We start from the raw sequence: 22,068 nt of genomic DNA on the forward strand, positions 1-22,068 counted from the left end.
AAGATGGGTTCCAGTATCAGGTGATATGCTTTCATGCCTCTTAGGGCCCTTGTAGCCATTCTTCACAGGCTGACCCAAATGTTCACAGGAAGATTAAGCTCTTTTACAGTCCATTGTCCTTGTTGATGGGCCATCCGGCCTGTCTGCTTTTTCCAGGAAAGGGATAGCTCAGTGTTTTGAGCATTGGCCTGCTAAACCCAGGGTCATGAGTTCAATCCTTTAGGGGGCCACTTAAGGATCTGGGGCAAAAATTGGGGATTGGTCCTACTCTGAGCAGGGGGTTGGACTAGGTGACCTCCTGAGGTCCCTTCCAGCCCTGATATTCCATGGTTCTATACCTGAAGTGCTAGCAGTGGGCAGACTAACATAGTTGAACTAGAGATACATAGTCAATATTCCTAATTTCAGATACAGAAATGATACATGCATACAAATGGGATAATTGCATTCAATAAATCATATCCTTTCCAATGATAACTCACATGAGCCATCTTGCATAAAGTATATCTCAGTTATGTCATTCATATCATAAGTATATTTTCATAATGAATATGGAATGACACGTCACATTTTTAATTTAATTCTTTCGATGGTGTTGTGTGTGTAATTTTTACAATGTCTGCCCCTGTGTACATACTACTTATATCTACTACAGATAGAAATGTTAGATTTCTGTCCAAAACAATGTAAAAGAAAAGTGCTGAATTACTATTTAACAAGCTGTCATTTAAGTGATAGATGGTAAACTGGAATTTTGCCATGCTCAAACAAAGTTAATGCTCAAACGAAGAGAGTGTTTAACTATTCAGATGAAATCTCACTCTTGATTAGTTGTTTCAGCTTATCTCCAGCAAAGAAACAGCTAGCATTCAACTGGAGCCGACAACTAGAATTCCATGTAACCATCAACTATATTCACTTAGTGCCATCTCAGTAGATCAAATGATGCTTGAATAGCACTGATCTGTAGCTATCAGCTGCAAACAGTCATAGATGCTGATTTCTTTGGGCAAAAGAGTGTGATAGCTGTGCTATTCTAAGTTGATAGAGTCTACTGCAGAAATTAAAAAAAAATGCCTTTCCTTTTATGGCAAGCACATGCACATTTAACATACAAAGACAGTATGTTCTATATTATTGAGGGAGTTGGTAGTGACCCCTCTATATTGGCTAACTACCATACCTCATTATTAAAAAAAAAAGATTTTCTGAAAGAGAGAGAGGCTCTAACACTTCTATTGTGGCCTTTAACATTTAGCTGAAAGAAAGTCCTTGGGCTAGAGAAGTCCTTGGGCTTGTCTTTGTCTGATGAAATTCTGTTCAGATTTAGCTGAGATATTTTGGAAAATGTTGGCAGCCTGCCACATTACTGAATACAAACAGTCTAAAGAGCCAGGCCCATACTGCCACCAAAGCAGCACCAGCACCGAGTGTACTGGGAACTCCTGGAAGTTACTAAAGAACCTTTAGGAGGTGGGATGGAGGGGATCATCTGACTGCAGTTTCCCATACCCACTCTGGGGACAACACATGGCGTAGAAACCACCCACCTTCCTCAGGTGTGGAAGAAAGAGAGCCATACAACCCTCCCCATTGCCCCAAACCTGTTCCCAGCAACTGGCCTCAGTGACTCACCCCTCCCCAATGGGTTAATAGCTCCCTCCTTTCCTACTACCTGCTAATACAGTTATAGCTCTCTACAGCTAATCTAGTTAGTATTTTAGCTCAAGTGGTACAGTTGGTGTTGAAAATTCAAGGTACTAACTGTGGTGATGATGCTTGGTGGCAGATGGGAGGGGGGATCAGGGTACATGACAATTGTACACAAGAGAATTTGTTTTTACTCCTTTTCCATAAAAAAAAAAAACCTCCAAGAAATTATATGCAAAAGACTATAGTAAAAAAAAAGTTGTAAGTTGCAAAATCAAGCATTTAATTCTGCCTATTGTGCATAATGATAGTAATTAATTTCATGGCTATTTGGGCTTTTTTCCCCATGGACTCCTGCTTCTTTCAGCACAGAGGATGGATGTTGTTCAAGCAACCATACATGTGCCTAACATTTACACCTAAAAATTAATAATACATTAAAATAATGTAATTTTTATTATAGGTAGGGCTGGAAACTCTACCTATCCAACGCTTCCCATTATAAGAATCTGTTTTCAGTTACTTATAATTAATGGTTTGGGCTCACATGCTGTGTGTGTCTGCCCCAGGCTAGAATGTCTGTAGCAAATTTCAGCCAAAACAATTCAGCCCTTTCCTAGAAGGGAGCTAGGGGAAAATATATGATTTTGCCCAAGTTAAAAAATTCTGCTGACCTTTTCTTTGAATAGCGCTAGCATTCTATGCTTTAAGGGAAGAACTTGAAATTTCGCAGAGGGGTGGCCTTTGTCTCAGGGATGCTTCAAATACATTAGAAGGAAGAGGAAGACCAAGGACCAATGAGGAGGGAAAGACAACATCAGAAAACACAGCAACGACGAGTTTTCACCAAAAAGAATGGCAATGATTGGACAACTAACATAGTCAACATCAATGTAATTACAGTAAGATATGAATAACTTAGACAAGTTAGATGTTTTCAGGTGGTCACGGCCTGATAAAAAAATACATTTTAGAATACTTGGGAATTGGCTAAAGAGCTGTCTTAGCCATTACTGATTATCTTTGAGAACTCATGGAGGACAGGATAGATACCAGGGGACTGGCAACAGGCAAATATGGTACTTATCTATAAAAAGGAGAATAAGGACAAGCCAGGGAATTACAGACCAGTCACCTTAATTTTAGTACTTGGAAAGATAATGGAACAAATAATCAAACAATTTGTAAGCACCTAAAAGATAATAAGGTGATAAGTAACTGTCAACATGGATTTGTCAAGAACAAATTTTGTCAAACCAATCTGATATCTTTCTTTAACAGAGAAAAAAACTTGATGGACGAGGGGAAGCATTAGATGTGATATATCTTGACTTTAGAAGGGCTTTTGATACTGACTCACAAAATCTTCTCAGAAGCAAACTAGGGAAAATATAGCCTAGATGACCCTACTATAAGGTGGGTGCACAACTGATTGGAAAAGCGTACTCAAAGTAGTTATCAATGATTCACAGTGAAGCTGGAAACACATTGTGTGGGGTCCCTCAGGGATCTGACCTGAGTCCGGTTCAATTCAGTAGCTGCCTAAATTATTTAGATAATAGCATAGAGAGTACACTTATAAAGTTTGTGGACAATGCCACGCTAGGAGGGGTTTCATGCACTGTAGAGAAATGGTCTGAAATGAATAGGATGAAGTTCAGTAAGGACAAATGCAAAGTACTACATTTAGGAAGGAATAGTCAACAGCACAAACATAAAATGGGAAATGACTGTTGAAAATGATTTGGGGTTATAGAGGACCACAAACTGAATATAAGTCAACAATATAGTACTGTTGGAAAGAAAAAAAAAGGCAATCATCCTGGGATGTATTTGCATGAGTTTTGTAAACAAGACATGAAAAGTATTTCTTCCACTCTAGTCAGCACTGATAAGACCAGTTGGAGTATTGTGTCTAGTTCTGGGCACCACACTTTGGGGAAACATGTGGACAAATTGGAGAAAGTCCAGAGAGGAGCAACAAAAATGATTAAAGTTCTAGAAAACTTGACCTATGAGGAAAGATTGAATAAAAAATGTGTTTGTTTAGTCTGGAGAAGAGAAGACTGGAGGGGGAGGGAATATGATGATAGTCTAAAAGTTCATAAAAAAGTTAGAAAGAAGCGGGTGATAAATTGTTCTCCTTATCCACTGAGGAGAGGACAAGTAATGGGCTTAAATTGCAACGAGAGATTTTGGTTAGACTTTAGAAAAAAATTCCTAACTGTCAGGGTGGTTAAGCTCTGGAATAAATTGCCTAGGAAGGTTGTGAAATCTCTGTCTAACTATCCTTAAAAAACTCCAGTTACAAACACCTGTCAGTGATGGTCTAGATAATACTTGGTCCTGCCTCAGTGTAGGGACAGAGATAGATGACCTATCACAGTTCCTTCCAATCCTACATTTTGATGGTTCTGTGATGCGTCTGTTGCTGTCCCTATGAAAATCCAACCACATTTAGCCATATTATATGAATTTGAAAATTGTCAGTGCTCCGTAGATACTTCCTTAGGTTTTAATAGACAAAATCTATGAGGATTCTATCCTCACTGAGTATGTGCAAGCCTCTCATAGCTCCTAGTGCTAACCAGACTGTCCATGTGCCATCTCTAAAGAGTGACTGAGCATGCTGTAGTCCAGGGCTATAAGGGGCAAGTCAGGCTTTCCTTGTAATGGCTGCTCTGGGGTAGCATGGGGCCAGACACTGGAAGTGAGATCAGGGAGCCTTTTTCTCCTGTGCTCTCAGTGAACCCCCTGCTGGCACCCAGGCAGACTGGAGGAGTAAGCTGTCTGATTTAAATGCAGGGGGAAAAAAGCCAGATTAAGTCGGAGGACAAGGATTAGGGATGCCACAAGGTAGGGGAAAGGGAAGACAGATTTTACAGGGAGCTGGGAAATGAGGGGAAAACTGAGAGTGACTTGGCAAAGAGAATGGGAGAAAGAGCCAATGGGGTGTGTGTATGTGGGGGGGGGGGAAACTGGGGAAAGGAGCAGAAGAGGGGGCACACAGGAGATGGAGATTGGATGAGGAATATAAGGAAGGAGACTAGGACTGGGAGCCAGTAGTGGGAAGGGAAGGACAGATCAGATGAGGAGCTGGGAGGAGGGAACTGGGGCTGACTGGGCAAGGAAATTGAAACTGGGATGAGAAGCCTTAGGACTGGACACTGGGACTGGATAGACAAGGAGAATGGGACTAGAACAACGTGCTAGTGACGGGGAAGAGACAGGACAGGGACAGGCACATGGGCTGGGCAAAGGGAGTCAGACTTTATGTTAGCAGGCAGATGTGATCACTGTAGCACACCACCTTCTGGAACCTGGAATGGAACCCATAATCCTTGAGTCTCACCATTCCTCAACTGTCAGCAAAAACCTGTAAAACTCACTGGCAAAGTATGTATTTCATCTCCCTCTATTAGGGGTTCACATATAGGATAACAATCTACTATTGCTATCAATTACTCAATTAGCTCAAGTGGCTGAGATCGGTGCAGTGGATCTAACAGTTCCAAACATGCGGATGAACCACACGAATGTCAATATGATGCCACATGGTGGATTTTTTTTCCCAACCTTACTCTTCTAAAAGCCAAAGAAATCACATACATACAAACTGCATTAAAAAGGCTTCACCATGGTTGCAAATCAAGCACTCAGAAGTTAGAATATGCTAGGATTAAGGGGTTGGCTGTGCTACCTTAATTTTGGCTCCTTATGCATATGCATTGTGATAGCGTCTTTAATTATTCCATCACATGCTATTTTTTCCACTGGAACCCTGACTCACTGGGTACACCGGAGGGACTTCCTCTGGCGATGATTCAGAGTTGTGTACTGAAGGAGACTGTTGACTGTAGGACCACTTTGTCTTCGTGGCAGAAGTTGAAAGGTGTTTAGTGAACAAGATAGGGAATTGCAGAAGGGGAAAAGACAGTCTCATGGTTAAGCCAATTGAAAGTTGCTTTGGAGAAATGGATTCTATCCCTACCTCTGCCACAGAGATGTGATGCAAGAAAGTCACTTAAACCACTCTTCTTAGACAGTCTCTAATTATATAGCCCTCATTTGCTGGGTGCCCACCTTAATACACCGGGATCTGATTTGCAGAAATACTAAGCAATGACAGTTGCAACTGAAGTCAATGGCAGCTGTGCTTTGAACGTACAAAGGGCTAAGTACTCTGATAAATCAAGGTTTCAAATTGGGCAACCAAAATTAATGGAAACTTTTTACCTTACTCTCTCTGTTCCTTAGTTCCTCATCTGTAAAATGGGAAGAATACTACCCCCTCACCTCACAGAGGTGTTGTGAAGTTAGTTATTTTATGTTTGTGAAGAACTTCGATACTGTAAAGATAAGCACATTGAATTATTAATTTTCACACAGATTTTTCTAATCGTTTGATCAGAGTTTGAATAGTGTGCAGTAAATGAGACCTGGGGCCACACAATGAACAAGGAAGAGAAAACAAAATATGGAATAGCTGCTCATTAAGTGAGCGCCCTCTATTCTGGGTAGTGAATGAGGTAGGGGTCCTCATTCCAGACAAAAAAATAGCATGTGATCATGTAATTAACCACTGTATCATAATGAGTGCACTCAAGGGGGCAAAATCAAGGTTGTACAGACAACATAAACACTGGCATTTTTGATATTTCAGTGCTAGACTTTGTAACCTTAATGTTCTTTTAACATATTTTTTTGCATGTGATATATGTTACATGTGTATAGACTATAGTATGTGAAAGTGTTTATGTTCATGTTAGCTAAAATGTGTTCTCATATGATTCAATAGTTATATGCTGCTTATACAGCATTAACAATATTACATACAGATGCCATATTTTCAGCTAGTATAAATGGACCACTGAAATCAATGTGGTTACATAATGGTGAGATGCATTCTTATCCTTTAGGGTATTCAGAGAATATCTTTTCTAAAGGCCAATACTTAATATGCAGAGTTGGCAACATTTAAATCTTTCTGCAGTACTTTTCTCTTAGAATCTGATTGACAACAACAAAACCTGGCAGAAGCCATCTATATTTTTCTCATTCAAGCCCAACCAGTTGTATCATTTGGGCTGCACTTGATTAGCAAGGACACAGGTTCAAGGTACTACCAATTGTCTTTGTATGTTTCTAATCATGCAGACACTTATTTTTCTTTTATGTCCCCAAGGTTTATAACTCTTAGAGTGGTTATGTCCTATGTGCCACAGATGGTGGTTCCCTTATAAGTATTGTTTTAACATCTGATCTTGCAAGATTGCATGACCTTCTGGAGGGTCAGACACACAAAGTACACTGAGCATGTTTTCTCTTAAATTTTCTTTCTGTGAACACAACCCTAAAACCTTCAGTCATGTGAGTAAATCTATTGATTTCAGTGGGATTAACTATGAGAGTGAGCATTATTTGCAAGAATCAGAGTTGCAAGACTAGGCCCTATTTCTGCTGAATACTGAGGGCTGGATTGTGAAGTTACTGTAAGATCTGAGTAAGCGGCTGTCTGTGGATGCACTGCCCCTGCAGACCAGGGTGTTGCAATTCTGTCCCTGACTCTCCCCACTCCAGAAGGTAAATAAACTGCATTATCTCTTTACCTGGGGAACCTGACTTCCCCCCTCTACACTGGCTCATCTGTGTTGGCTGGCACATTGGAGAGGTTCTTCTCCATCCTCCTCTGTGACCCATGATGGAGGTAGCCTGTGCAGGGCAATATGGGAACACCTTGCATGGGCACATATTGTATGTTATAGAAACACAGAAATGCAGGGCTGGAAGGGACCATGAAAGGCTTTCTAGTCAAGCCTCCTGCACTGAGAAAGGATCAAATACACTTAGACCATCCCAACAGATGTTTGTTTAATCTGTTATTAAAAACCTCCAGTCATGGCAAATCCACAGCCTCCTTTGCAAGCTGATTCCAGAGCTTAACTAGCCTTATGGTTAGAACATTTTTCCTAATATCTAACCTAAATCTCCCTTGCTGCAGATTAAGCCCACTACTTCTTGTTCTACTTTCAGTGGACACGGAAAATAACGCTTCCTCTTTCTCAGACTGTAACATATGCAGCCTGCTGTAGAGTACAGTGTAGACATTTACTATGCCAGTGGGGTGGGCTCTTCTGTCAGTATAGGTAGGTACTGTGATAGACACATGCCAGTTGGATACAACAAAGTAGTTGAAGGTAGATATACTGGCCACTAGATTAGCAGTTTTCTGTTGTCTGACTGACCAGAGCAGGGGCTGCTCCAGGCTAATGATAACACCTGACTCCAATTAACCTGCAAAGAGTCAGGTGAGGCCATTAAGGTAATGTGACCACCTAACTCTAATTAAGGCCCTTCTGTTACTATAAAAGGGCTCAGTCCAGTCAAGCTGAGGAGAGGAAGTACAGCTGAAGGGCTGGTTAATGAAGACACACTCTCCCTCTTGGTAGGGGAGCACCAAGGTAAGGGTGAAGAAGAGAGAAGCGGGAGAGCTGTGAGAAAGTGGCCCAGGGAAATGTAGCAACTCTGCAAGTGAAAGATTGGCTGACCCATTAGGGTCCCTGGGCTGGAACCCAGGGTAGAGAGTGGGCCTGGGTTCCCCCCAACCTGCCACTACAGAAACACCTCCTGGGAGGGGAAGATAGGCCCCTGTCAGGACAGGAGGCTAAACTGTTCTGAAATAAGCCCCTAGGGACAACAGAGACTGTGGGAATTCTCTCACCAACCTCCTTGCTGGCTTATGATGAAAAGGGCTCAGTAGACTGTAACCCTGGCCCTAGAGAGAGAAGTGCTATGTGGAGGGTTGCAGTGAGCCACTGTGGCTAGCATAAACTGCCTAGAAGTGTGGGACCCACGGGGACAAGGTCAGAGCTCTGCTTCAGTACCTATACCGGTACCTGAAGAATGATAGCTAAATCATCCTTCTTCTGTCTTTCCAGTGCATCTACACCAGGGGTTAGATTGGCTTAACTACATCACTCAGGTTGTGGATTTTTCATATCCCTGAGTGATATAGCTGTGTTGATCTAACTTTATAGGTTTCATCTGATGAAGTGAGCTGTAGCTCATGAAAGCTTATGCTCAAATAACTTTATAGGGTAGATCATCACTAAATATGCCTGATGCTTGTAACCTTTCCTAATAGGTCATTTATCATTTTTGTTGCATTCCTCTGGACTCTCTGCAGTTTGTTCACATCAGTCTTAAAGTGTGGCCTCCAGAACTGGACATAGTACTCCAGCTGATGCTTCACCAGTGCTGAGTAGAATGGGACAATTACCTCCCCGGTCTTGCTGTGACAGAATGCAGTGAGTTAACAGGTGAGCCTGCACTCTGATCATATTGACACCCATTAGTTCCCCTGGACAAAGCTGACTGGTGTAAATTAAAGGCAATTAGCTAATCAGGCCAATGGGCTGGGTGAGCTAATAAGACAATTAGCCATTAAGCTCACAGATGTTAAAGAGGCACAAGTCAGAAGGGTGAGGGGGAGAGGAACATAGGCTAGTATCACAGAGGCTTCAGGGGAGGGAGACTTCTGTTCCCCTCAAGTCCTGTGTGGAGAGGAGAAAGCACAGAAATATTGTAAATAGTACTGTTGCAGAGGATTGTGAAAATGTTGGTGGAGGGGACTCAAATGACAAAGAGTATACACAGCCAGTACAGTCTGAGCTGGTTTTTTGTGGGTCTAGGAGGCAGGAGCGGAGCCTGCCCTGCTATATGTGGAGGTTTGTCTGGGATCATGATTTCCCCATCTGTGGTGACTGAGGACCAGATGGGGAGAGATGGTGAGGATTTGGCATTAGGGTTATGGATCCAACTCTACAGTGGTTAGTGGAGCAGCAAAAAGAGATGGAAAACCATGCCTTTGTTCCAGGAATCCTACCAGATGGAAAGCCAGTCCTTCCTTGTGTGGCAGGCTGAACAGCAGAAGAGCCTGTAAGAGCTGATGAAGGAGCAAGTGTAGGTGAAGCAGCACCTGATCCAGGGTCTAATGAATCCTGTGATGGGGAACTGCAGAAGGACACAGAGGGCCTAATGGGTGACCCTGATCTGTCTTTATTCTCTTTATAGAGAATAGCAATGGACACTGGATGGGATAAGAATTGTGGCCCCTCCAGGTGGCACCCTATTTGTCATGGAAAGCCCAGGCCTATAGTGCCCTGAGTGAAAAGTAGGCCCGAGACTATGATGTGGTAAAGGCAGCCATTCTGAACAGGGAAGACCTTTTGGTCAATAAATACCAACATAAATGTTGGGCTGCCAGATGTATTGGAGGGGTATGGCTCAGGGTGTTTGCACAAAAACTTATTAACTGACCCGCTGACTTAGGTCAAACACCCGAAGTGTGGAGGAAATAATAGATATGATAATAAAAGAGCAATTTCTCCAGACCGTCCCTGAAAGCACATGTTTCATTTTGGCGGCACCAGGCAATGACCCCAGAGGAGGTGCTAAAGTTTGTAGATGCATTTGTGGATGCAGACTTTCCCAAGAATGAAGTCCAGACACTTCAGGGCCTGGACTCAAGGAAGAAGGGGTGTAATTTTGCCACAGCAAGGACAATCAGGGGGAGAGGGGAAGGAAAAGATGAAGGGGATTCTTTTAGGGTGTGGTTGCTAACAATGTAGGCATCCAGGGCATATAACGCAGGACTACCCAGTTATGGAATGTAGATTCACAGAATTTTGTGGGTGGACTGTGACTACCAGAGATGGGTGGAAGAAGAGCATGCCTATCATCCCTGTAAAAGTTGGGGGAAGAGGCTTTAGAGGTGACTAGTGAATGCTGCTTCAGGCAGATCATCAGTCTGAAGGTATTTTGTGAATCCTAATTGGATCCTGCTAGGTAGGAACTTAAAGCATGACTGCATCCACAGTGAAAGGAGAGTCTGCCTAATGACAGAGACTCCCCCGCCCTCAGAGATTAAGTGGAAGTGGGTAGGGGTGATGGATGAACTGCCTCATATGGTCATTATAGGAACTGACTAGAGTCCCTTCCCTTGTAAGAGAGAAATGGAAGTCAGAAGGCAGGAAGGAGGGCTAATAAGAAATCGGGTAAAGGAGTTTGACATAGAAAAATCAGAAAATCCTAGACCTAAGGAAAAGAAGCCAAGAGGAAAATAAGACCTTCCTCAGGAAGGAAAAAGGCAACCCACGATAAGAAGTAGGGGGGAAAGTAGCCCTAATTTGCTGATGAAAGTCGGGCTGTCCCAAGGAACCTCTCTGCTGGAACAGCGGGAGAAGGAATCTCGGGACCAGTTTATGGGGGACTCACACTCCCTAGTAGAGGGAGGAAAAGGAGGGACAGCCACAGGCCCCACCCCAAACTAATTAAGGAGAGTGGAGATGAAGGCTGCCCTTGGTGTGAGGATCTATGAACAAGAACGGAGTTATGGAGGTGACCACTACCTATGAAATGTGACTTCTGCGAGTGGATAATGGGCAACCACCCTGGAGGCAAAGGTGAGCAGAAGGAGTCCAGTGCCTCCCCCACAGAAAGGAGGGCATGGTAGAGGAGAAACTTTGCTGATTGACAATGTGAGGGAGGTGTGTGATGTGATCCTGCACTCTGATCACTCTGACACCCATTACTTTCCCCAGGAGAAAGCTAATTGAGAACTAAAAGTAATTAGCTAATTGAGGCTGCAGGCTGGGTGAGTTAACTAGCCAACTGGCCTCTCAGCTCAAGGCTGATAAAAAGGCACAGGAAGGAAGTGCTAGGGAAAGAGGAACAAGGCTAGCCCAGTAGCAGCCAAACAGCCAGACCTCCCTCCCTCCCCCTGCTCCTAGGACTAAGGTCCCGAGGAGCAGGTGAAATGCACTGGGGATATTGTAAATAGCACTGTTGCAAGGGATTGTGAAGGTGTTGGTAGAGGGAACTCAAATAAATGGCTCAGCGTAGACATAGACAGTGGAGTCTAAGCCTGTTTTTTGAGCCTGGGGCTGGAAGGCAGAACCAGAGCCTGCCCCACTACACTTACATATGACATTCCTGTTTAATGCACCCTAGAATGATTTTAGCCTTTTTCATAACTGAATCACATGGTTGGCTCATATAATTTATGATCCACTATGACCCCCAGATGCTCTTCAGCTGTACTACTGCCTAGCTAGTTATTCCCCATTTTGTTGTGCATTAAGGTTTTTTCATTCCTAAATGAAGCATTTTGCACTTGTCTTTATTGAATTTCATTTTGTTGATTTCAGACCAGTTTTCAAATTTGTTCAGGTTTTTTGGAATTTGTATCCCATCCTCCAAACTTCTAGCAATTCCTCCCAGCTTGTATCCTCCACAAATTGTAGAAACATACTCTCCATGACACTATCCAAGTCATTAATGAAAACATTGAATAGTACCGGACCAAAGACAGACCCCTGCGTGATCCCACTAGATGCACCCCCTCGTCTGACAGTGAGCCCTTGATAGCTACTGTAAGAGTACAGTCTGTCACCCACTCTTGCATCCATCTGATCTGACCCTGAAGCTTCCTATGGTTCACATAGCAACAGGCCCGAAGTGGAGCATTGGATCAGCATACTTTCCCCATATTCAGAACACTTTCAGTTACAAATCCGGATCTGAATCAGGCAGCTTGAGCTCATCTCTAGATGAAAGACTTCCCCCTAATGTATTTTAGGCTTCTGTTATCTCCCTCAGTGAAATCATAATGATGCCACACTTCCAGCAGCACAATCATTTTCATAGCAACAGTGTGGTGTCACAAAACACAGGATTATAACTTCATTGTACTGTAAGATCAGCAGAAGAGAGATAATAGACTCTGAGGAACAAAGCTCAAATGTCATAAAATTCAAGAAAATACAGAAAAATACTGATCAAATAAACTTTCTATTTATATAAATGATTTACTAAAGGAGGGCACTGAGATGCTGTGCTAATAGTTCCTCTGTAAATACAATAGATCATAATGGATTATATAGACAGCTAACAGAACCTATTTCATGAAAGGATTTTGTCTTTTCATGAAAGGATTTGACATGTGCTGCTTCCTGCAGTGCAATCTTGTACAATGACATTCATATCACACAATGAAAAAAGGGTTCAGTTTAGCTGTGGAAACTTTGTTTCTAACTTTACTTAGGTGTGTGCTAGATTTTCAGAGTTATACCTGAGTTAGGTGCCTCAGAATAGGATTGAAGCAGATCTGTAAATTATAGTTAGGGAGTCTGTTTAAAATCAAGTTTAATTTTCCTGTGTGTTTGTACAAGGTGTAGCTCAATGGTTCCTGATCTTGACTGGGACCTTTGTATGTTATCACAATACAAGTTAATAATAATAATTATTGTTTGTTATTTAGGGCCAGATTCTGATACCATTACTCACATTGAAGAATACCTTATTCTACAACGACTTTCTACAAGTCCCATTGAAGTCAATCGTTTGTTTTTTTTAATAAATTGTGTACCTACTTCTAGAGGTATTATGTTGCTCAACTCTCATCATAGTTGTCATAGTTGCTCAACTCTCACCACCCTGGAGCCAGATGGATTTCCTGTTGCATCCTTTCTTTCTGGTATTGCAGGATAGCTCAAGGGCAGGGAATGGGGAGTGAATGCTTGTCAAGGAGATTTTGAGGGGTCAGAGAAACCAAGGTCTATGTCTACACTAGCACTTTTGTCGGTCAGGGGTGTGAAGAAGCACCCACCTAACTGACATAAGTTTCACTGACAAAAGTGCCGATATGGACAGTGCTATGTCAGTGGGAGATGCTCTCCCACTGACATAGCTACCATCATTCATCAGCCACCACAGCTGATTGAAGAGCTCTCTCCCGTTGCCATAGAACGGCTACACCGGAGACCTTACAGTGGCACAGTTGTCGCTGTATGATCTCTACTGTAGACATAGGAGTGAGAGCCTAGGGGCTAAGGGAAGATAGCCTTTTGGAGGGCTTTGCATCTCTTCTCAAGGCATGTCAGTGCCTTGCACCACAGACCTCCTTTAAAGCCCGTGGAAGAGAATGGAAACTCTTCTGTTGACTTTAGAGGCTTTGGGCCCCCATGTTCCTGCAGCACAGATGTAGTAGGTAAGGGCTGAGGCCAGCATGAGTAAGCTCAGCACAGCCTGGTGAGCAGGAGTGGTGGTAAGAGGCATGCTCCTGTGGAAACCCAAGAATCAGCTGTGCATAACTCAGTGCAAGATGAGGGTCCAGATACAGATCTACTTATTACCCTGTGTTGGACCCAAGTTTCTCTCACCTCTTTATTCAGAAACTAGTGCAACACTCACTGGCTGCATCAAACTGGTTCTTTTTTAGTTGTAAAGTGTTACAACTTTTACTGCAGGATTTTAAACATTTTTGTCTGGTTATTTTCATCTCTTTGCTCTTTCAAAGTGATCTAAAAGTTACACATTATCAAATTATGTGGTATGGACATAGTGCCAGCCTGACCATTCTATGATGCATTCGTCATACACCTAATTCCATGGTTTTAAGAAGTGTCAGAATTATCTGGCCCCAGTTTTTCATTGTGACACTTCAGCACAGCAAAGGGCTGAGAAACCCAGCTGATTCAGTCCTCCAAGTCCTGTGTGGAATCAAACCAGCATAAAGGCTCTGCCTAACCCCTGTCCCAACATAAGGGCTTTAGAGCAGAGTTGACCCAGGAAAAAGGGATGTGAACGTAGTGTATTGCATCCAGCTATTCCTAGCTGCTGGAATAGCCCTGGAAGTGCCAGCAAGCAAGTCAAAACAGCCATGAGTCTGATTTAACAGACATTGTGGACCAGGTTGGCTTGGGCCTGAAATTACCTTTACTATTTCTCTCCAGCTATGTTTCTGTGAGGAGTATAGTTCAGCCAAAATAGAGAATCAGATTCTCAGCATCTCTAACGTTCTCCTATCAGCCACGCTGGCTGCTGCAGCTCTAGGGATTAGCAGACCTCAGAACTGAATGCTATTTTATTTTCTTGATCTCTGTACGCTGTTTCTTTGACTTCCTTTAGTTGCTGCATTCTAAATGGGGCACTGTCAAACTGAAATTCACTGTAACAGAGTACAAGGGCTCTCCCTAGCCTAGACTGTATAGGGTTGATGCAGCAGCAGCCAATTATCCCTGCCTATTAGAGGGAGCAGAGGAAATATTAGAGGAGCCGCCTGGAGGCAGGGGGAGGGTGGTTGGAGTGAGTTTGAGTTCTGTACATAGATCTATGTGGACACTGTTGGTTGTAGGTGCGGTCTTTGTTTTTCTACTACTCATTTTCTTCTTTTGGGGCTCTTTATAAGGCCTCATAAAGGTGAGGCTAAGAAGGGACCACAGCTGATTGAAAGCTGACTGTATTTTGCAGACTAAGAAATCAGTGGAACCGCACACACTTGTATTTAAGGCAATGCCCTTTGAGTTCTTAATGATACCTTAGCGTTTTTTCAAATGAAAAGTGTATTCAAAATTCACCCTCTTTACTTTTGATACTTTTCTCTCATGTTGGACATACAATAAACTAGTAAGTTTCCCTTGTCTTGAATCTAGTCATTGCTTCCTAAATTTCCCTTTTGTCATGGCATACGCTGGCAAAATGGTGTAGCATTGCAAACAGCATAAGAGAATGTCAATCCTATTTGGGCATCTTACTTGTTTAGACAGCCACTATGTTTATACTGGAATTTCTTTATTCATGGAAACATTTCTGGTAGTACTAAATGTTGGAAATGAAGCCTTAGTTGGGAGCCAAATCTGACCTGGCATTATCTCCTTAGGTGGTCCAGGCAATTTATTAAAGGCATATTCTGCTATATTTACTTTTAGAGCAGTTTCCTCTATTAATAGGCACTGCATTTTTCCATTTTAACTTGTATTTTGTGTGAGGATGTAGAGTTGTGATCTATTGTCATTAGACATTACTTCAAATTTTCTCATTTCTACAAGACATTAAGTTGCCAGGATATGATTTACTTTAGTAAGTGGTTTTTGTGTCATTGACATTTGAGAGTTTGTGAGTTATTTAAATTTCCATTTTCCTGGCAGTCTTTCTCTTTTAAAACAAAGAAAGAACTGGATGCTGGAATTGAATACCATACAGAAAGCATTAGGAATATGAAATTGCCCTGTTAAGCAAACACAACAGCAGCACATAACTCCACATGAGACCAAAGCAACCACCTGGAAAAGGAGAAGAGGGGAGCTCAGGTTTATTGGCACAGACTGAAAATATTTTTGTCAACATAACATTTGACTGCAGAGACAAGGACACAGAAGTGACAAATGAAAAGATGCAAATATAATCCTAGTCTAGAATATAAAATGTTTGTTTTACTCTTTCAGGCATTTGACATCTGATCCTGCTTTCATTGAAGTCAATAGCAAAACTTCCACTGACTGAATGGCAGCTGGACCCTGCTGTTAAACAGTTTGAGAAATATAACTATGTTCCCAAGGACACATGGGGGGGGGGGTGTATGTATATTGGCAGATACTGGGTAAATCAAGACTGCTATTGTTATCTACTGTTCAGTGTGTATTGTGTCCCTTTCTAGTGGCTGGTCCAAAGATATTCACTACAGCAATCCTTTAAATTGCTTACTCCATTAGGATGGAGGGTCATACTTTTAGCATAAGGTCACAAGTTCAATCCCCAGTGAAGACCAGTGAGTGGTCATTAATGTTACAATGCATTGAAATACTGTGAAGGAAAATGCAATGATTTAGATTATCTGGAGGGGATAAGGTAAATTGTTTTAACTGAGGTTATATGGTGTCATGAAATACAGCCAGACAAAACTGATGGCGTTTGGCATTTTATTTCACACTGATCAAATTTTTGAGGAAAATGAAAAAAAAATTAAATATTTCAGATCTATTTTTTTCCACTTAAACTCAAATCTGAGCATGTCCTAAATGGGTTCTTCCCCCCTCAAGTTCACTGTGGTTCATTTTGGGTGTAGCGGTAGCAGTCCTTCCCCAGCCAGCCAAGGAGATATTTCTGAACATCTTCCTGATCACATGCAGGGCTTAGTTGGCTTTATAAAATAGTAGGGCTGGGCGCTTTGGAATTTCTCTCTCCAAGCCCCCTGGGGTTTCCATGCCCTTACCACCATATCATCATGGAGAGAAGCTCGGTGACTTCAACCAACAGATCAGGAAGAAAGGAGTCAACAGCAGTGGTGGCTCAAGTCAATGGTGAGGTCTGGGTGCTGGAGGTGTGTATTGTTAGATGGAGGTTACTGAGTAGGCTAGGGCCTTTTCTATCCACAGCTGGGACAAGACTGATGGAACTTACATTCCACTCACATGTGACTGGCATGAGCTCTCGGTGTCCTACTGCAGGGTCCAGTTCAGGAGAATGCTGGAGGGGTGGGCACAGACCACAAACAGGCCAGTGGGCATTTAACACACTATGATTTCTGAGATGCTGGGAACATTGGCACTACCCTTATCAAAAATTTGTCAAAATGGTGAAGTGCTGCTTTTCAGGTCCACTTTCACAGTAGCTTTCTTTGGGACTTTCTGGATGTAGGATCTTGGATCATGCTGGGTCCCTGTTACTAGTTAGCAATGAACTTTTTTGTTTAGCTATCTTATTTTAAATACTTTTCTGAAGAATTTAACGCCAAACTTAAATTCAGTAGTCTTCATTATCTGTGCAAGGGGTAATTTAGTTGCTAACTAGAGTTTTTTTGGGATGTGTTAATTTTTTTCAATATTGATAAGTAAGCATTGTCGACAATGCTTACTTATCAATATTGTCCTAGAGTGCAATGGCCCCCCAACTCTTCTCTGACAACCTTTTCTAGATTAATTTGTTTTCTGATGCCCCAAATGCATAATGAAGTTTAATGGCGTCTTCCACTTCTATTTTACATCCTACTTGCACAGTAGTAATTTACTCTAAGGGAAAACTGTTTCCATAGCTAATCCCCACATTTTATGATACTGTAAAATATGTAGATAATTTCTAATTTAATTACCAATAGGCACTCAGTGTTTCTTTTCACACTGCACAATATGAGATGCTGAGAATGCATCTGGAATAATGAATGTCATTATTATTTTTCAGTGAAGACTTGTCCAATTGTTTTTTATCCTGTCTCCTCTATGCATGGCATTTTATCAGATGTTGGGATATTTAAAACAGTGGTCCTGCATATATAGAATAACAATTTCAATGTCATTAGTATGGCTATTCACGATTTGTATTCTTTTAAAACATTGTGGCATTTTGATTTCTTAGAAACAGTTGGAATTAGAGTACAGAGTAAAAATCAATTTCTAACTTTCTTTTTTAGCTGGAGGGAACAAAATCCAAGAAAGTTTAGTGCATATTTTTGAAGTTTTCCCTCAAAGGCTTTCTTCACATCGAAGAGAAATATGTATGAAGAGATATATTACCTACAGGCTTATTATAAAATCCTGACTGTGCAGTAAAGATGCAGCTGCTAGCAGTTCACCACCTAACTTTCCTTAAATTCTATTGGTGGATCATCTTAAAAGCCAAAGTTTTAGCAGCAGTTGTAAAATTGCCTGCATTTACATGCCAGTCTTTTTTTTAAAAAAAAATTTAATTGCATAAAGCATATAGTTTTATTTATGCAACTATTGTTCCCCCCCTCTAAAATTGCATGAAATTAGTCTGTGGTCTATTAAGCAAGTTGTGCCTTGCTCTTGTGATGCTATCCACTCATGTGGGCTCCTGTACCTGTGCAGAACCCCATTCACTGCAGTAAGACTGCATGTGGGTAAATAGGTCTGCCCATACAGTCCAAATTGCAGGATTAAAATACATAGGTCCTGATTCAGCAAAGGAATTTCAACAGATGCTTAAGACCATCCATATTCACCATTCCCACTGACTGTAATGAGAGTTGAGAACATCCTTATATTTAATCATGTACTAAAGTGCTTGTTGAATAAGGATGGACTTAAGAAGATCCTTAAAGTTAAGTGAACTTAAGTCCTTTTCTGAATTAGAGCATAACTTTTTAAAATGATTTTTATATCTTATAACATCCTTTTTGTTTGCCTCTAGTTTACATTGATAAAACCTTTAATGTTTAAAGTTTCAAGAAATGTTTCTTAATGTCTCTGCCTGTATTCCTCATTTTATTTATTCTTTGGAAAAATTATTTATGATCAGATGTAGTGAAAACTCATGACAGATTTCCCAACAATTTCTCTTTTTATGTGCTGAACTGACAGAAGGACTGTGCTGCTCACCCAGTTGAAAGTAATTTGGAAACATCTCATTCTGTTACTTGCACTGGGTCTGAGTCTCTGACTGCAGTGGCAGCCCCTGCAAACAATGAGCTGCATGCCCATTTTGTATGAATTGGGGAAATGAATTGCCTAGGGATCAAAAACTTGGACATATTTTTTGTCTCAAGCAATAAGTTTGGTTCCTGTACTAGACTTTGCTCATTTAGTGCTGTCACACAGTAAAGCTAAAATGTGACTGTAGTTATATGGTGAGTTTTCTCTCTCCTTTATATGTTGTATATACTATGCAGGCATACGTAAACAGGCTGCAGAGAGCTGCTGTGATATAGCCCCTCATCCTAGACCTAAAGAGAATCATTTGATGGGGGAAAGAGAATATTCTTATTGTATGTGGGCACTCAGTTTTTCATCTTTTTTTTTTTTTTAAAGAAATAACAGCCTAATTATCTTTGGATTAAACACATTCACTATAGACCACAATTTACTAGAAAATCTACTCCCAACTTAATTCCTGTGATTAATCCTTTATGGGTTTTCTTTTGTTAGTCAATACAACAGACTAATGATTATTAATACCTCCTGGGAGAGGGAGATTATATAACTCTAGAGCTGCATGACGGCCATACACTAGATGTTTGTTGGTCTGCCATGCAGCTGGCAAAAAAAGACATACTACTTGTTAGAGCTATTAACTGATTCTTTAAAATAACAATACAAAAGTATTTAATCCTTGTCCAGTTCTATTGACAGAACCAGGTAGGTATAGCATACGACACACTACTTACTTTGGCCCTTATACAAATTCAGTTTCAAATGTTATCATGTTTTCTGTTTTGAATATTAATTTGCTAGACTGTGTTATACTGAAGAGGAATCACTTTTCTTATTTTGGAAATAAGTGATACCTAGACAAGTCTACAGCAGTGCAGTACATTGGGCAACAAACATATTTATTATAGTGGCACAGCAGCATCATTAAAATTAAGGTTGCATCAAGACATCTAGTTAAAGGATTACTTTTTTAAGTCCTCTAAAATCAACATGCTTAGTTGGAGTTCTTTGAAATCTGGTATGCATCAGGATGGTACATTTAGTGACCCAAATTTGGAGTCATTTGACCCAGGGCTTACGGAGTGTGGAAAAATAAATAAATAGTTAAAAAATATGTTTATGGAAAGGTCTGTTTCTTTGTTGTTCAGTACTAGAGATCAAAGTATTTATAGAATGAAGGTCAAAATGATTTCAATAGGTTGAGTTTTACCTGCAGTAGAGTATGCAAGTAACTGAATCTTTTGGGGATCCAGACTGAGAATGATATTTTAAAAAATGTATTTTTTTTTTTTACACGGCACATGCTCCAATACAGGAAAAATGACTAGAGTTCCTATTTGCAATAGAATTATCTAAGGAGAAGTTAATCACAAGCTGCCATCTAAGACAAAAGGAGGTTTGGACTGAGAGGCTGCTACAATCTGTGAGTCATAGATGACAGTTTTATTTTGGAAGGAAGTATTCCAAGCTTTTTGGGGGGGAGGGGAAAAACTGTGAATGCTCCCTGGGAGGGAAGGGCTTTTAGGGTGTGGAGGAGTGAGAGAATCAGGGGTTTGGAGCTGCAGTGAGGAGTGAAGGGAATATAGGGAAGGGCATAGATGTTGGGTGCTCAGGCGAGGGAGGCATGGCATCCCCTTCTCTGCCATTGCTTCACAACCCCACAGCTCTGCCATTAGACCCAAGCCTTTCTGCATCACACAGCTCTGCCTGTGCACCTCAACACTGCATGAAAGCTATTAATAAAGTGTAAGAAGATGTTAATTGGGAAATTGGATGGTTCATGACAAATGCATACTGTGTGGCAGAGAAACATTACAAGCTCTGTTTTTTAGAGATAGGGTATGCCTATTGGACCAGGGTCAGAGGAACTTTCTCTCAAACATAAAATTGTCCATATTTTGGAACAGAAACTGTCTGTGATTTCTGTTGCTGGCTCTGCCATCTTCTCCACCCTCCAACCATTGTAAAACCCAACCAGGTACACACTGTACTGTAAAGTAGTTGTCCTGCACTCCAGACACCATGTGAGAGTTGGTCTATAGAAGATGGCAAGTAATGGCAATAGAAACGTGTATACCAGTGAGTGAAAACTTCAGGAAGATGTTCCCTGCATGGTAATGGGTGGGGAGGGTAATGGAGGAGCTGGGTACAGTAATGGCAAAGGACCAGGTTGGACAGGTGAGTGCATTAAATGGGTCAGGGGCATGGTTGGGGAAGTGTGTGAAAGCAGAGCTGGTGGGGCGCAGAGGGTGTGTGTGTATTGAAGCATGGTGGCTGGCTCAGTATGCTAATTGTGGGACATAACAAGTACAACTGCCTTAATGACTAACTTCTATGAACAACTTAGCTTTTCCTGTTAAAAAATACTAAGAAATTCAATGGCAAAACACTATGGTAAGAGTTAAGGTGAGAGGTACGTAGTCTTCTTGCAAAAGGTTGAGTTGAGGAAAACAAACCTCTAAACCTGGAAGTGCAGAGTTAAGGTTGCCCATGTAACCATAACTCTGCTCTTTTCAGAAATGCCCCAATACTCCCCTTTAGCACACCTACCTTTACTCTGCCAATTCCACAGTTGCTGAAACATTCAAGCCCTTCACCTCCTTTTACAACCCATTCATTCTCACCCACAGGATTCTACTGCACACTATTACAGGACAAAGGGGAAAAGAAGATTTCCCATGCCACCTTCCCTAAACCCTCTTGGAGCAATGGGCGCACATTCATTTCCTGGTTTTCAGAAGTCTGAGTCTTTCTCAACTCAACATTCTACCAGGGCATGGCACACCACCAAACAACTTTAATTCTATATTAACTTATTTTTTTGTCCCTTGAATTTTAATAGCGTAACAAATTTTTGCCATGATATTATGTGAACTACTGTTTTTCCTATGCAGCCCCAGTCTCACAAGATGTACACAGTGGGGCTTTGCAAAAGGTGCAAGAGCTTGTGTGCATTGATCTAAATGAAGGATCAAGGACTATCATTGAAAGTGGAAGGTTATACTATAGTTTATAGGAAAACTCTGATACAGTAGGACATGGAGGAATGCAATGCAGATGCCACAGTCTAGGGGAGAATGTGTGAATACACAAATTGAACAAAGCTGCTTAATTTGTATTTATGAAGAAAGTATAGAATCATTTGGGCCAGAGAGAAGAGATGCCATGAGAAAACAAGTAGGCAGTAGAGCTG

At 41.4% G+C, this 22,068-nt stretch overlaps 1 long non-coding RNA gene across 1 annotated transcript; it reads left to right on the forward strand.

Annotated features, from left to right (window-relative positions):
• The first annotated feature begins 284 nt into the window (after window positions 1-284).
• LOC119845801 lies at window positions 285-19,917 on the forward strand. Its single transcript, XR_005289723.2, has 5 exons — window positions 285-329; window positions 721-722; window positions 7,842-8,111; window positions 8,837-8,969; window positions 15,936-19,917. It is a non-coding gene; the product is annotated as an uncharacterized LOC119845801 (long non-coding RNA).
• Window positions 19,918-22,068: the final 2,151 nt, after the last annotated feature.

This window comes from Dermochelys coriacea, chromosome 1 (genome assembly GCF_009764565.3).
Source record: "Dermochelys coriacea isolate rDerCor1 chromosome 1, rDerCor1.pri.v4, whole genome shotgun sequence".
Classification (NCBI taxonomy): domain Eukaryota; kingdom Metazoa; phylum Chordata; order Testudines; family Dermochelyidae; genus Dermochelys; species Dermochelys coriacea.